We start from the raw sequence: 18,653 nt of genomic DNA, 5'->3' as shown, positions 1-18,653 counted from the left end.
ACAAATCGGGAGAAAGCTCGCATTCTTGTTACGGGCCGTAATAGCCATTACAAATGCCTGTAATAGGCCTCTGGTTTTAGTACTAGGGCGCCTCAAAGTAGGGTTAGAGGAGCAAGCCTGTTACAACCCGTAATAGCCATTACGGGTGCCCGTAACAGGCCTTTGGTTTTTGTATGGAGGCTTTCTGGTTCTTCGTCTTTTTCCATGCTTTATCCATTTTTCATCCCTCTTTCGCTTGAAATACATATTATGACCCGAAAACAAAGGAAACACAATACCAAAGCGTAAAATATGATAAAATGAAAGGAAAACAAACGAAATAGAAGGCATACATAAGATCCAATATTTAAAACAAAGAAAAATTAACCTAAAAGGGAATAATATTGAAAATTAAATCAAACATAATCTAAAAATAAAATAAATGTAGAAACATGAAAGAAAAGAGACATGAGAGTGCGAAGAGGCTTGAAATGGAATATTGAGAGTGAAAAGAGGGGCGAAACAACGACATATGGGTTAAAAGAGATCTGAGAGCGCGAATAGGCGTGAAATGGAATATTGAGAGTGAAAAGAGGAGCAAAACAACGACATATGAGTTAAATCATGGTGTAATAGTTGAAAGATAGAGAAATAATGTGAATTAAATTGATAAGAACAAATGTGATTTGGATCATTGTTGAGAAAAATCAAGTTGAACAATGAAATTTAAGGGAGAATTAATCGTTGACGTGATTGTCGAAGAAGGAAAAATTCATAATCAAGTTGATGTTGAAAAATGGAGTGGTTGATTGAGTTGATGTTGAACTACGATGTGACACGCGTTAAGGAAGGGAATATGTTACAATTATGAGCATGAATGAATGAAAGAAGTTAATTTTCAAATTCTTGGTTTAATTTCGAAGGGAAAGTGCCACATAATAATGTGGAATAAAAATGACTTTTATATTGTAAAGAGAGGAAATTTTCTTAAGTTGTTATAAAACAATTTTTTTTTCAAAATAGAAACACGTGACCAATTGTATGTGTTTTTAGACCATGATGTTTCATATAACTAGTTTTGTCTCTTTGCTTCAAATTGTTTTAGATATTTCATTCCAATATTTCAAATTTTACCCTAGTTTTAGCTTATCAATATTTATTTGAGGATGACCAAACAAGAACTAGCCTTATTTCTCAATCCATCCGATTGAGTCGTCTCGTCTGGTCAAATTTATAAACCACCGGTATATGTTGGCTTGACCTCTTATATATTGTTGTTGCTTATGGTTTACCCATACTATATAGGATGTGTCTCGACCACGAAAAACATGGTCATGACTTGGTGAATTAAAATTGTTCATGGTTCTAAACATATTATCTCAATTGGTGTGATATTTAGGAAAACATTAGTTCTATTCGCCAATACGTCGTGGCCTACAAAATTAAGCATTGTTTAACAAACTGGGCAGGAAAATGTTTTTATTGTAACATATATAGACGTAAAATGGTAAGTACCCCATCAATGTTAATCCTTTTAAATATAAAAAATTAACATGATAGAAAATACATGTTTCAAAATCAATTTAAATTAATTCAAAGAACCTATGACTAATTTGCCTAAAATTTATTGGGTACAAGGTTGTTTTAAGGAATGAAAAATAGTCACTCAAATAGTAAAAAGGACCTATTCACTTGGGGGTGTTTGTTCTGTAGCCTGAGGGTCACACAAAAGTTAAGAGCAATGATATTGCTTTACTAAATAAAGAAAAACTAGTGCTGAGGGTTTCATTATGCTTTTGAATACATTAATTATAACCATGATTTGGATTGTATCCTAATATTAAAGTCAATCATATCCTATTTAAATATAATACTTGACATGATTCACTTTTTCTTAAAAGTTTTATTTAATCAAGTGTACGGTTTAAGTTGATATGATTAAATATGTTTATGAGCTTTTTAATTCAGTCTCTACTAAATTTTAAGAGAAATTTTATTTATATGTTAAATATGTCTATGACCTTTTAAATTCAGTTTTTATTAAATTTTAAGATAAAATTTAGTTTATATGATTAAATATGTTTATGAACATTTAAATTCAGTTACAATTCAATTTTAGTCTTACATAATATTGTAGTTTGTAACAATTTTTTTAATTATTAAAAGTAGTATTTTTAAAATTTAAGATAATTAATAGAAAATATAGATACAAATATTTAATTATAATTTTGGTTATTATATCTTAACATATTCATGAAATTAATTTTTTATTTTAAACTAAAATATTTTCAACTTAAAATTGACAATATGTCTATTTCTATAAGTGTGACAATTTATACAAAAATCTTTTAAAGAATTTTATAGATACAAAATATAAATTGAAAAAATGGTCAACTCAACGATTTTGAGTGCAAATTATCTTCTATAAACAAAAAAAATGCATTTAAATAAAGTAAAATTCATTAAAATTATATATTTTTAGGTAAAAAAAATTTATACTTTTTGAAAAATATTAATTGGCGAAATTTATCTTCCTAATAAATCAGTCTTATGACCGAATGTCATGTTTTAAAAAAAAATCTATCTAAAACAATAAATTTTTGTTAAAAAAATTGTATATTATTCAATATATTAAAAACTAAAATGATTACTTAAAAAAAAACACTATAGAACAATAGTTAGCAAGTGATTACATTGGACAGAAGAAATTGAGCTCAAATATTCCCTGTAAAACTAAGCTTAATCATTATCAATTGAATTGAAAAAGATTAACGCATCACTTTCTTTCTTTTTTTTCTTTTTGACTTTTTTATGATAGCGTTCACGTAGATTTTTTCTTCATGTAATCTAATTTAATTTTGTACATACCCTACATTTTTGTTTTACTTATTGCAAATGGATGAGACCTCACAGAAAGGGAAGGATGAGTAATCATTCACCACCTAGTGTGAAGGTCCCAATAATAATAGTAAGGTCCCTCCCTCACAGTAATACCCTTGCATGAAGGTTATAATATTAGATATTTATTTTTCCGGCTTGTAATAATACTGATAATTGAAAAAAATACTTGATAAAGATAAGAAAGTAAAAATATTATTTATTCTTTTATTTATATATTTTTCTATATGTTCAAAATACTTAATTAAATTGTATATTAATGAGAAGGAGGGAGTAAATGACAATATGGGCCAGGGAGCACTCATTGCAAGGTAGAGTGGCATTTCTTCACTTTTTCATGGATGAGAAGTATATTTAATTAAAAATAATCAATTCCACACTTATGTTTGGTTAGTTTGACAAGGTGAACTACTAACTTATTACACAACTTATAATTTATAGCATATAGTAAACTCATGTGATTAAATTAACAAGACTTTGTATGAATTGATATATCTCTTAAATTATTATATTTTTATTGTTCACTACTGTTATTTTTTTAAACATAATTATGTATAAATTTGAAAAGTTTAATTACTCATCCAATCTCAATAATATATAAGGCTGTATTTTTGTTTTTTTAGTCTAATAGGCGAATGGTTCTATATTTTATAAAATGGTCATATATTTTTTTAAATTATTTTATTTATTTCTTTTGATAAATAATATTTTAAATTATACATTGTGTTCCGTTCTGGAACCAGAATTAATATGTATCGATGGTGAATGATCCTGAATTAGTGGAGATCAGAATAGTGTATCTTGAGTATTATGTGTGATGACTTTTATACATTGTGTCGTTTGAATGGATTTGTAATGGATTGGCCGTTGGCTCTTCGGGCTTTCGGCCAACCCAAAATAATTTTCCCAAAGCTTCTTGAGCGTCATTTGAGGATGTTGTTCACTCTTAGTCAGAAGTAGATACACCCTAGATCATTTGAAAAAGTAGCGAGTAACAGGCATATTAAGTTTCTTCCCACCATTGAAACATTTTGATGTTCTTCCCTGACGTGTGGCTTGAGATGACAAGTTAGGGCATGACACATTTTATAGTTTATTCGAGTGCATTTCAATTTGTTTACGTTCTCTAGGAGGAATTCAACCGTAGATCTAGTAACCTCTTGTTTCCACTGATTTCCTTCACACACAATAATAACCGATCACCACAAGACAATAATAATAATAAACAAATTATTATTATTATTAATTTAAATTTTGTTAATTAAATAAACCAAATTAAATTTCGGCAACTAATCACATTACACAGAGTTAGTCGGGGGTTCCGCTGCCCGGTCAGCACCCCGACGCAAAATTTTAATGAACAATTCATTTGAAATCGACGTTGGTTTTCGCATTAACACTTGATACTTTAAAGCATAACTCTTGCGCCCTCACAACCCTAATCGCACAACTCTTGTACCGTCATGAACCATAATGCACCAATTTCATACCGTCAAACACACCTCGATTGTTAATTCAATATGATTGATTAACACGTCATTGCTTCACCATATTTTCGTCGAATTCCGAAGCAAATGACCATTGATCGCTCAAAGGAAAACAACCATTAAGTGTTTGAATGAACGAAAGAGAAACAATACATCATATATACTGTATTTTGCATCAGAATTACTTATATCATATATATAATTTGATCGATCTCAATTGTGTAACCTATGGATGATCGATGTATCGCTGCTTCACCATACTAACATCGGATTCTGAAGCATAGTCAACATCAATCATCCAAATCGTACACACATGATGCCAAATTTAATTACTCGTTTATTCTTTGATTCATTCTATATTTTAATCGTATTAATACAAAAAATACAGAAAATAAACAACTATCAGATGCATGGTTTCGTAAGTGGCTCTGATACCACTGAAGGAGAATAGCGATCCAAAATGCAACAGAAATTAAAATGTTCTCCTTTAGTGATCCTTACGAATGGGAGTGAACAGTGATAGAGTCGTTATCTCTTGTGGCGATTGAAACCTTTGATGCAAATCTAATGAGTGATCACGAACGTTGAATGGTGACAAAGCCTCTACTCAGTCCACACGAACGGATTCCTTCAATCTCAATGATAGCTGCTACGAATGAAGGCTTTGAGTTAGAGAGAGAGAGAGAAACAAAATGTCAACTAAACAAATGCTTCTGCACAAGGGTTCTATTTATAGAACCACTTGTGTGGGTTGCAAGCTAAAAAGTCCACTTAAGTGTATGTGGCCCATATCTTATGATATGCCAAAATCACTTAAGCGCGTGGTACCTTACCATATTTCGTATTCTACTTAAGTATATTGTACCTTACGATGTTCTACAATTTACTTAAGTGCACTGTACCTTACGGTGTTCCTTATTTACTCTATCTCTCATCAATCCGTCATTTTGTGTCTGACCCTATAGGTTTTCGTGACATTAGCAATTATATTAAATCACGTATTTAACATAATAAACAGTGAGCGGTATCTAGCAACACATCACTGCTACCCAAGATATGAAAATGTCATGTGATCTGACAAATCCTTTTGTGATAATACTTATATGTATAATTACCCTTTTGCCCCTATGTCTATATTGAACACAAGGCATAAACCGTGTCATCCTTGTCCAGTTCAATATTGGACCCGTAGACATTTATCTTGTTACGCATGATGGGTAAATTCCATCTAGGTCACTCATGTCCCTCAACATGCTTCGTGGAGTACCCATCAACTGTCTTTATGGTCATCCAGTTATGGACAATGTTTAATCAGCAATAAAGCACTCTACTCTACATCTAGGGTCCATAGTGGTTTCAGGTCAAAGGGTGGTATACACTGTAACACCCCTTTTTCTACCCCAAAATACTTAACATATAATCAGAGTAAATAAGCACGCATATAAACAAAAGGGCGTCACATCGACGTTTTCAAAAACTAAAAGCTTTCAAAAACCAACATCATTCATCATCAATATACACTACAACTGGTTATTTAGAATAGCACATTTCAATTATCATGAATATTCAAGAATATGCGTTTGCAGCGAAAAATAATGAATACTCATGTATTTCATAAAATGATCCATGTCCCATACCATGATCATCTCTCAATAATCTCCTCAAGATAACTAAAACCATATCCAGAATATTTGGCACTATGGCCTCTCAAACAGCAGATTGCAACTAAACATGTTCACAAGTAATAACATAGTACGTATCCAACTCAGATATGAGTTCAATACTACCAATCTACCCCGTGTTACATGACCAGAGCATTGACTCATTACCTAGTCTCTAAACTAAAACACGGAAACTCTCCGGCTAATCTCGAGTAAGCTACCTTCCACTTACTTCAGCAATACTACTCTTGAGTATCTGCACGATGCCATGTAAAGCAACATTCAAACAGAAGGGTGAGAATTCAAATAATTATGAAGAAGTATAATAAAGCACAATGATTAAATCAACAATTAACGGGATTCGTCACACCTTGTATAACCATGTAAATAATACTAACCAACATTTATTTCACATGTTTCAAACATCTATCAAAACTCAAGGAGTATAATATTAAAATCCAATACTATATTCCCAAATATACACGTAACTATAATTATCACATAATCACATATTTTTCCAAGTTATGTATCCAAACATCACCAAATTCAATTACCATATCTCATACACACGTCACAATCACAACAATGCATACATTCAATTATCACATAACTCTAATGTGACTCAATGCAAGACATGTGACTCTATGCATGTGGTACCGCAATGTGAACCCAACGTTTCACCGCTTTCCGATTCAATATCTAGAATCCAAGCCACGCTTCCGATCCGGACAAGATCAAAGCCACTACGCCAATTTCTGATTAAGGATCAACGTCTGCTACGCCTATTTCCATTCAAGGATCAATGTCTATTACCATGTGAACCCACAGTTTCACCGCTTCCACCATGAAGCCGACCATGCCATGAATGAATGTACAAATACCAACACATATGCAATTAAGATCATCTCTACCATCTTAACATTCCACATATCACCATAATTCAACTCTATGAATTATCCACCAATGGTACATATACACATTCATAACAATATATCATTCGCAAATATAGGCTAATTATCAAATACGCACACTTAGATTTCATCTCAAAATGAATACCACTTTTAAAATCTCAAATTTTCATTTTTCAACAGTGTTAACCGGTTAACACTCTGTGGGTAACCGGTTAACCCGAAACAAAATGCAATTTCTACGCAGATTTTTAGCAAGTAACCGGTTAACGCTCTGAGGGTAACCGGTTAACACAATACAGAATGCAGAATTTTTGGGCAGGTTTTTAGCAAGTAACCGGTTAACGCTCGGAGGGTAACCGGTTAACACAAAACATAATGTAGAATTTTTGGGCAGGTTTTTAGCAAGTTACCGGTTAACGCTCGGAGGGTAACCGATTAACATAAAACAGAATGCAGAATTTTCTGCGTTTTTCATCGTTGGAGGACTTTCGGACCTCCGATTTCGATTCCGTAAAAAGTCAAACGCTCAGAAAATTATAACTCATACAATACTCTAAGTATATAACTTTAATTTGCAGTTTTAACACCATCAAATCACCACAAATCAAGAATACTCATCAAAACCTAACAATTCCTAAAACCATGAAATTTAGGGATTTCAACGTAAACATATTTCTACCCATTGACCCAATCATACTAACCCATAATAATAAGGATTCTCCCCCTTACCTCTTCAATTTTCTGGAAACCTTAGCTTCTCTCTTGTTCTTCCCCTCTCCTCCTTACTTTTCCTCTTTTCTTTCTCTGTTGTCGTCAAATGATCAAAATAATCCTACTCCTCACTCTCCTCACCTCTTATATCCTAGTATTATATTTGGGCTTGAAGAATGATACCTCTAATTTAATTATTAGGCCCAATAATACCTAGTATTATAATATCTCTATTTAATTCAAATAAATTAAACCAACACAATTAACACACCAAGTTAATTAATATAATCAATTATTCAATTATATCTCATATCAACCAAATGAATTAATTAACACACCAAATCAATTAATATAATCAATTATTATACTACCTAACAACCAATTAATTAATTAACACTCTAAATAAATAAAATAAATAATAATAATAATAATATAAGAAATAAATACTAAAATTGGGTTGTTACAACTCTCCCCCACATAAAAGATTTTCGGCCTCGAAAATTTACCTCAAACGAACAACTTCGGATACGATTCCTTCATCTTATCCTCGAGTTCCCATGTAATATTGCCATTGGCGGTTCCGCCCCATATCACTTTCACCAACGCAATCTCCTTACCACGAAGCTTCTTCACTTCTCGATCTTCAATTCGCATAGGTGATGTATCAACCGTCAAATTATCCCTCACTTGAACATCATCTAATGGAATAACATGCGATGGATCCACAATGTACCTCTTCAATTGAGACACATGGAACACATCATGAAGATTAGAAAGTGACGGTGGTAATGCAATTCGATATGCCACTTCACCTACCCTCTCGGAAATCTGATAAGGACCAATGAAACGCGGCGTCAACTTATGCGACTTCAAAGCTCTACCAACACCCGTTACTGGCGTAACTCGAAGAAACACATGCTCATCTTTCTCAAACTCAAGAGCCTTCCTCCTCTTATCATGATAACTCTTTTGACGACTCTGAGAAGCATTCATCTTCTCTTGGATCATCTTAATCTTATCCGTAGTCTCTTGAATCAACTCGGGTCCAACCACAGCACTCTCTCCCGATTCGTACCAACACAAAGGAGTTCTACACCTTCTACCATAAAGAGCCTCAAAAGGTGCCATTCCAATACTCGAATGGAAACTGTTGTTATACGTAAACTCGATCAAAGGCGAGAAACTATCCCAATTTTCTCCTTGTTCCAAAACACATGACCTCAAAAGATCTTCCAGTGACTGAATAGTCCTCTCCGTTTGACCATCAGTTTGCGGATGATATGCTGAACTCAAACGCAACTTCGTACCCAAAGCACTTTGCAAACCTTCCCAAAATCTCGAAGTGAACCTCGGATCTCTATCCGAAACAATGCTCGACGGAATACCATGCAAACACACAATCCTCTCGATGTACAACTTAGCAAGTCTCTCCATCGAATAATCCATCCTCATCGGAATAAAATGAGCACATTTCGTCAACCTGCCACAACGACACAAATCGCCTCACAATTACTCGATGTTCTCGGCAAACCCGAAACAAAATCCATAGAGATATTATCCCACTTCCACTCGAGAATAGATAACGGTTGCATCAAACCAGACGGCTTTTGATGTTCAATCTTTGACTTTTGACAAGTCAAACATGAATACACAAATTCTGCTACATCCTTCTTCATACCTTGCCACCAAAACATCTTTCTCAAGTCTTGATACATTTTAGTAGCACCAGGATGAATACTCAGACCACTTCTATGCCCTTCCTCAAGAATCCTATTTCTCAAATCCGCAACATCCGGAACACAAACTCGATCACGACACCTCATGATACCATTCTCATCAATCCGAAAGTCACCATGTTTACCTTGATTAATCAATGTCATAACATCGACTAATTTCAAATCTGACTTCTGGCCTTCTCTAATCTCGTCAATAATGCCACACGTAAGCTTCAACATACCAAGTTTAACACACGAAGGTGCCGCTTCACAAACCAAACTCAAATCTCTAAATTGCTCCAACAATTCAAACTCTCGAATCATCAACATAGACATGTGCAATGACTTCCTACTCAATGCATCGGCTACAACATTCGCCTTTCCAGGATGATAATTCAAACCAAAATCATAATCTTTCAAGAATTCCAACCATCTTCTTTGCCTCATGTTCCATTCTTTCTGATCGAACAAGTACTTCAAACTCTTGTGATCACTAAACACGTCAAATCGCGATCCAAACAAATAATGTCTCCAAAGCTTCAACACGAACACAACGTCGGCCAACTCTAAATCATGCGTCGGATAATTCCTCTCATGAACTTTAAGTTGCCTTGAAGCATAAGCTACCACGTGCCCTTTTCGCATCAAAACACCTCCTAAACCCAACAAAGAAGCATCACAATACACAAAGAAAGGTTCTAACGGATCCGGTAAAATCAAAATAGGAGTCGTAGTCAATCGTCTCTTAAGCTCTTGAAAATTCGCTTCACACTGCGAAGTCCAAATGAAAGCTTGACCTTTCCTAGTCAACTGCGTCAATGGTAACGACAACTTAGAAAATCCTTCAATGAACTTCCTATAATAACCAGCCAGACCAAGGAAACTTCGAATCTCAACAACAGACTTAGGAGCTTCCCATTGAGATACAACTTCAACCTTCGTAGGATCCACAGAAATACCACCACTCGAAATCACATGTCCAAAAAAACTTAATTCACTCAACCAAAATTCACATTTAGAGAGTTTAGCAAACAACTTCTTCTCTTTCAACACCGATAACACAACCTTCAAATGCTCGGCATGATCCTCTTCACTCTTAGAATAAATCAATATATCCTCGATGAACACAACAACAAACTTATCCAGATAATCATGAAAAAATCTATTCATATACTCCATAAATACACCAGGTGCATTAGTCACACCAAAAGGCATCACGGAGTACTCGTAGTGACCATACCTTGTCCGAAAAGCAGTCTTTTGAATATCCTCAGCCTTTACACGAATCTGATGATACCCAGACCTCAAATCAATTTTGCTAAACACACAAGCTTCAACCAGCTGATCCATCAGATCGTCAATCCTCAGAAGTGGATACTTGTTCTTAATCGGCACTTTGTTCAGTTGTCTATAATCAACACATAATCTCATAGAACCTTCTTTCTTCTTGACCAACAGAACAGGTGCACCCCACGGCGACACACTAGGACGAATAAACCTCTTCTCGAGCAAGTCTTCAAGTTGACTCTTCAACTCTTTCAACTCAGAAGCATACATTCTATAGGGAGCCATCGATACAGGACTAGTTCCAAGAACTAAATCAATCGAAAACTCAACCTCACGTTCCGGCGGTAAATCACTTATATCTTCAGGAAATACCTCCGCAAACTCACAAACTATTGGCAATTCTTCAATCGTCCTCTTCTCGCGAATATCTAAAGTTTCCAACAACATAAACGACTCGGCACCACCTTGCACCGATTCATCAACTTGCTTAGCAGACACAAACCAATCTTCCTTAGCATCAACCTCAGGAAAAATAATCGTCTTCTCAAAACAGTTGATATACACCCGATTAACTTCTAACCAACACCATTCTCGAATCCGACCTCTCTTCGGGTTCAGAAAAAGCACAACATTCTCAAAACAGGTTAACTAGCCAACACTGCACTCTTGCATTCGACAACATAATGTCCAACCTCGATACAATTGGAACATCCAAGAGAAGCAGACGCTCTCCCCCACTTATTTCATTCCCAACATGCAATGGAGAATAAAACAAGCATCGACAGTGTTCTCACACACATGTCGCATACTAGGGAACAAACATAATTAAACAACCTGGCCGGACGGACCAACCTGCTCTGATACCACTAATGTAACACCCCTTTTTCTACCCCAAAATACTTAACATATAATCAGAGTAAATAAGCACGCATATAAACAAAAGGGCGTCACATCGACGTTTTCAAAAACTAAAAGCTTTCAAAAACCAACATCATTCATCATCAATATACACTACAACTGGTTATTTAGAATAACACATTTCAATTATCATGAATATTCAAGAATATGCGTTCGCAGCGGAAAATAATGAATACTCATGTATTTCATAAAATGATCCATGTCCCATACCATGATCATCTCTCAATAATCTCCTCAAGATAACTAAAACCATATCCAGAATATTTGGCACTATGGCCTCTCAAACAGCAGATTGCAACTAAACATGTTCACAAGTAATAACATAGTACGTATCCAACTCAGATATGAGTTCAATACTACCAATCTACCCCGTGTTACATGACCAGAGCATTGACTCATTACCTAGTCTCTAAGCTAAAACACGGAAACTCTCCGGCTAATCTCGAGTAAGCTAGCTTCCACTTACTTCAGCAATACTACTCTTGAGTATCTGCACGATGCCATGTAAAGCAACATTCAAACAGAAGGGTGAGAATTCAAATAATTATGAAGAAGTATAATAAAGCACAATGATTAAATCAACAATTAACGGGATTCGTCACACCTTGTATAACCATGTAAATAATACTAACCAACATTTGTTTCACATGTTTCAAACATCTATCAAAACTCAAGGAGTATAATATTAAAATCCAATACTATATTCCCAAATATACACGTAACTATAATTATCACATAATCACATATTTTTCCAAGTTATGTATCCAAACATCACCAAGTTCAATTACCATATCTCATACACACGTCACAATCACAACAATGCATACATTCAATTATCACATAACTCTAATGTGACTCAATGCAAGACATGTGACTCTATGCATGTGGTACCGCAATGTGAACCCAACGTTTCACCGCTTTCCGATTCAATATCTAGAATCCAAGCCACGCTTCCGATCCGGACAAGACCAAAGCCACTACGTCTATTTTCGATTAAGGATCAACGTCTGCTACGCCTATTTCCATTCAAGGATCAATGTCTATTACCATGTGAACCCACAGTTTCACCGCTTCCACCATGAAGCCGACCATGCCATGAATGAATGTACAAATACCAACACATATGCAATTAAGATCATATCTACCATCTTAACATTCCACATATCACCATAATTCAAATCTATGAATTATCCACCAATGGTACATATACACATTCATAACAATATATCATTCGCAAATATAGGCTAATTATCAAATACGCACACTTAGATTTCATCTCAAAATGAATACCACTTTTAAAATCTCAATTTTTCATTTTTCAACAGTGTTACCCGGTTAACGCTCTGTGGGTAACCGGTTAACGCGAAACAGAATGCAATTTCTACGCAGATTTTTAGCAAGTAACCGGTTAACGCTCTGAGGGTAACCGGTTAACACAAAACAGAATGCAAAATTTTTGGGCAGGTTTTTAGCAAGTAACCGATTAACGCTCGGAGGGTAACCGGTTAACACAAAACAGAATGCAGAATTTTCTGCGTTTTTCATCGTTGGAGGACTTTCGGACCTCCGTTTTCGATTCCGTAAAAAGCCAAACACTCAGAAAATTATAACTCATACAATACTCTAAGTATATAACGTTAATTTGCAATTTTAACACCATCAAATCACCATAAATCAAGAATACTCATCAAAACCTAACAATTCCAAAAACCATGAAATTTAGGGATTTCAACGTAAACATATTTCTACCCATTGACCCAATCATACTAACCCATAATAATAAGGATTCTTCCCCTTACCTCTTCAATTTTCTGGAAACCTTAGTTTCTCTCTTGTTCTTCCCCTCTTCTCCTTACTTTTCCTCTTTTCTTTCTCTGTTGCCGTCAAATGATCAAAATAATCCTACTCCTCACTCTCCTCACCTCTTATATCCTAGTATTATATTTGGACTTAAAGAATGATACCTCTAATTTAATTATTAGGCCCAATAATACCTAGTATTATAATATCTCTATTTAATTCAAATAAATTAAACCAATACAATTAACACACCAAGTTAATTAATATAATCAATTATTCAATTATATCTCATATCAACCAAATGAATTAATTAACACACCAAATCAATTAATATAATCAATTATTATACTACCTAACAACCAATTAATTAATTAACATTCTAAATAAATAAAATAAAATATAATAATAATAATATAAGAAATAAATACTAAAATTGGGTTGTTACATACACCACTATCACCATGAGAATAACTTATGACACTTTGCATAACATTCTATATGGTATTCTCATAGCGGGTCAATCCAGTATAAATATTACTCCTAATATTGATACCTATGTTTAAGACTTGATAACTCCTTATCTATAATCCATGAGATGTGATCATCAGTCTATATACATAATAGTCTCAATGCTTTAATGTTATCCCACTTCACAACAAAGCTCGACTACGGATACTTTAAGAATAATGTCCTTATGTTTAATGGGATCTCATGATTAAGTCACACATGATACATTAAACAGACTATCTATTCTAGGGACTTTATTAAACAAAAATAATAAAGAAAAAGCCTTTTATTATTAATAAATAATTCGATAAAAGTACCAAAAGTATTGGCCTCTAGGGCTTACACCAACAATGAATTCACCTGAATTTTGAGAAACGTCTGAGCTTGTTAGTATAACAAGATTGACCCACTGGTATGGAACAAGTATTCCATGTAACTCCATGTAGTGAAGGAGAAAATATGTTTTTGTCGTACGTATGCCATAAGGCTTAGCAACGAGGTGGGGTACCGGTGTCTCAGCTCGTAAGGCCACTAGATCATCTTAAATGAATGGAAGTACCTCAAGGATGTATGTTTGGAATGATACCTTCCAGATGGTTGAAGGCTCGAGAGTTACTGAAATTTAACAACTTTGTCGAGGGTCTATGGCAGTGGATGAGTATGCAAGAAGGCTCAAGGACACGACTGATTACTCCAATCGAATTGTTTATGTACTAGATGAAAGATGGAAGGTGGACCAAATCGTTCCAGTCTTACAATGGAGAATACATTTAGGGTATCTCAATAGACACTTAATGCTAATAAAAAGTTTCTATGACAATGTTATGATATCCATAGGAAAATTGGATGAGATTCATGTAAAGGGGTATGCAACAAATGATTGTTCAAATATGAAGAATTCTAGAGTACCAAGTGAAGTAGAAAAGAGTATACCTTGATATCAGGAAAACAAGTGATAGTAGTATATTGGTCGCAAGTATGTGTGTTGATTATCTTGCGATTGATTTTCCCCTCTTCCTGGTTTCCATTCCATGTGGTGATGTTATGTTATTCTCACCTAGTGAAGGATTGCTCGCACAATGAGAGTTTCTCTTTTCATTTTTGTTTTGTTCTATCATGCTTGCTCAACAAGGTAAATAATCGCTAAGCGGTATCTTGCTTGAATACCGCTAAGCGAGATTACTAATATTTGAGCAGACACATTTTGTGTCCTGAGATTCCAAGTATATGGTGGGTAACCAAGATCGATCCAAGCTTGGGTACAAAACTAAGTGTGGACCCGTGGAAAGGACTACATCATGTGAACTCATAAGTGGGTGGCAAGAGTTGTCAGTTGTGAGTCTTCCAAATATGTAATCTCCATGTGATAAAACATATAGTTGATGTTTAATTCATAAGGGAATCCAAGTCAGTAAGTACGTGGGAATGTCAAGGTTCATCGTGAGTGTGTATTATTTGGGTTGTATGAACACAGAGCATGACACCCACACATTTTTGGAACCAAGTAAATCCTGATTCTCATTTTGTGAGCCATCATAGATGTGCAAGTTGGAGAAAGGAGTTGCAATATTAATGCAAGTCGGGCCGATAGAATTGAACTTGAAATTCCTATAGGTGTATTACATAGTCAATCACCAATACAGATACCAAGGAAGTTAGACGTCAACCTATATGAACTGTATATAGTATGGGCAAGTCTTGGGCGTATCACTATTATAACTAATGAGAACCATAAGGAGTGAAGCTGGGAGAGACTTACCAAGTAGTGATCTCGATTATATTGGTTCAATGTCTTGCTGATGTATCGATTAGGTATGAGTGAATAGTCATAGCATGATATCTAGATAGTTCACTCAGATATATGGCCTCAGAGGTAGATCCCCATGAGAGTGGTACATGATGTATACAACGCTACCATGCCCTGTCTCCATGATACATGAGTTATCCTCCCAAGAAAGAGTGGGAATGGGACACTCCTAAAGTTAGCATGTAACTTGGATTGGATTCTCATAAGAACATGAGCTAGAAATTCCATGAGATGGAGTAGAACGATCGGAATGAATAATTATGGTTAGTAAGTGTGATGTCATCCCAAGATGTCTAACCGAATAATATGACTTTGTGAGTAGTGTTAGAAACTCACATTTGCATCCTTAATTGGTTAAAGTCCCATGGAAGCGTTGTCTTCTTAATGACTCGAAGTTCCTTAATGGTATTATTTCGTTAATTGGTTAAAGTATCGTGTCATCAGAAACCCATGAGTGGGTCATAGTTCTATAGAGAACTTATAATAGACTATAACTAAGAGTTAGGGCGAAGCTCTTATGTGAAAGACCATCATGACCATGCTTGTAAGTACAATCGAGGTACGAGATGACAATGAGAACCAAGTATTGCCAGATCAATCTAAATTATATGCAACCAACACAAGAAAATCATGAATGCTTTATACTCTTATGGTCACAGTCGTGTGACTCTTGCATATCTATCTTTTGGCAGGTGCCGGTCATGTTCTCAACCTTTGTATGTTAGCGAGAGGATTATTCTATTGATGGGTGTCAGTAAGGTGTTAGTACTATTTTGGGCGGTAGGTTCCCTGGAGGCCATATATGGATTTTCTATGGAATATGTAAGCTAACCAGTATTTCCTATGAATTCCATGTGTTTCACGTTGTATGAATCAAAATAGCACAATGGAAAGTGGTAGATGGAAGCGCTCAAGAAGGTGTCATGGAGAATCAGAGAGATGATTGCTCCTAGGATTGGAAGTAAGACACTTTTGCACCATATCTTATTGAAGTCGTGCGAAGAGGCAAGGCATCATGAGTATGCATGCTTATTTACACAATAGCAGAACCAATGAAGTCTGATAAGAATATCAGTGGTTGGAATGTAAAATTTGTCAAAAATGTTAGAGGACTTATAAGAGAAGACACATCGATACTACATATAAGTAAGGGATCAATGGTAAACACCACAAAGATTTGAGAGTGTTGATTATCCAACCAGATTAAGGTATAATGATTATGGACCTTTATTAAGTTAGTATAAGGAAGTAGAAGTTACAGACTCCGAGAAAATCCATGACCAAACAGTTCGGAATGGCACATTGGAAGAGATAAACTGTAGAAGTTTAGAGTTAGTCCAATAATAGGGATATAAGGATGGTTAGACCAAGAAGGACTCAAGAAGTTGCGAAATAATGATAGATGTCAATAAGAATAAATTGGAAGTTCGAGTATGTCAACAAGTTGTACAATTCTGGAAAATAATTGCAACCATGCAAAGTCATGTATTAAATTAAGTCGGAGATGCAAAAAGTATTTTCATCTCATTAATTAGAAGAAATTTGGGGATGAATTTCAATTTAGGGCGGATGTAATATCCCATATCCTCTTAAATTGCTATATTCTGTCATTTGAGACAAAGTGAGTTCCGAAATGCTTTATTCCTTGTCAGTTGGAACAAATTGAGTAATTAGTAAACTCTGATGAGACTAATTAGTAAGAAAGGACAATTTGGTTATTTAAGAGTGGCATTTTTGGAGGTTTGAAGATTTGAAGTTTTTGACAAGGGTAAAATGGGCTTTTCTTAACTTATTGTCACTAAAGGACAAACAAGTTTTCTACATATTTTCTATCAACTTTCCTTTTCTTCATTCTTTGAAAGTTAGTAAGAAACGAAAAGAAAGAGAGAAAGAAGAGAAAGAGATAAAAGAAGACAAAAGGAGAAGAAGAAGAAAAGCTCATGGAAGAAGAAGAAGAAGGGCTTAGAGCAAAGAATAATCTCATATCATCTCATCTCAATTCCTCATCACATTCCTCTCATAAGGTGGGCTCTTAGTTAGTATATATTTGGGAGGAAAACTACATGAAAAATTCGGAGTTATGGTTTTGTGAATCTTTAATATGTTGTGAAATCGATGATTGAAACATCATTCTTGCTAAGTTTTGTGTTATTGTTGCTAATACATGATAATATGTTATGTTGGTGTTATATGTTATGTTGTGCTGATGTGTATTGATATTATAAGAATATGTTATGAAACTATGTTGTTGTTATTGTTGTTGTTGTTTCTTGTTGTCGTGATATTTTGATAACATGAGTTGAGTTGGATTGTTAGAGATTAACGAGGTTAAGAAGTGAGGAAAACATAGTTGTATATACATCCTTGTATGATGTTGATTTCATGGTATGAAATGCTTGAATATGTTATGATATGATTGGATGATTCAGATGATTAGAGGCATAAGAAGATGGGTTTAAAAGTGATATTTTTTTGAAGAAAATTGAGAATTTCAGCTCAGGCAGGTTTGATTTGAATCAAGGTTTCAACCTGATTTTAATCATAGAGTAAAATTCTATAGAAAAATTATGCCAGTTTCGATTCGAATCAGGGAATACACTTGATTCGAATCAAAAGAGACAAATTTTGTCCATGTCTTGTTTTCCTCATATCTTGAATTTCATAACTCAAAACGAGACGTCGTCGGTTGCGTTGGAAAACTAATCATATGATCTATCATATGGTGGAGTAAAAACCATGTTGTAGACCAAATATGTTTTGCGAATGATAATGAACTATCATGTATGCCTTATGAATTATACTATGATATATTTACATTAAATGAATAATAATTGGTTAAATTCTATAATGATGAGTGAGACTAAATCTAGAACCATAACTAGGTGAATAATATTAATAAATATAACTTAGGTTGTGATACTCAAATGTGATAGGTACCTCGGTGGTGCCCATGAACGAGTAGTCACTTGATA

Source organism: Lathyrus oleraceus, chromosome 3 (genome assembly GCF_024323335.1).
Source record: "Lathyrus oleraceus cultivar Zhongwan6 chromosome 3, CAAS_Psat_ZW6_1.0, whole genome shotgun sequence".
Taxonomy (NCBI): Eukaryota; Viridiplantae; Streptophyta; class Magnoliopsida; order Fabales; family Fabaceae; genus Lathyrus; species Lathyrus oleraceus.
Note: the sequence above shows the minus strand (reverse complement) of the source record.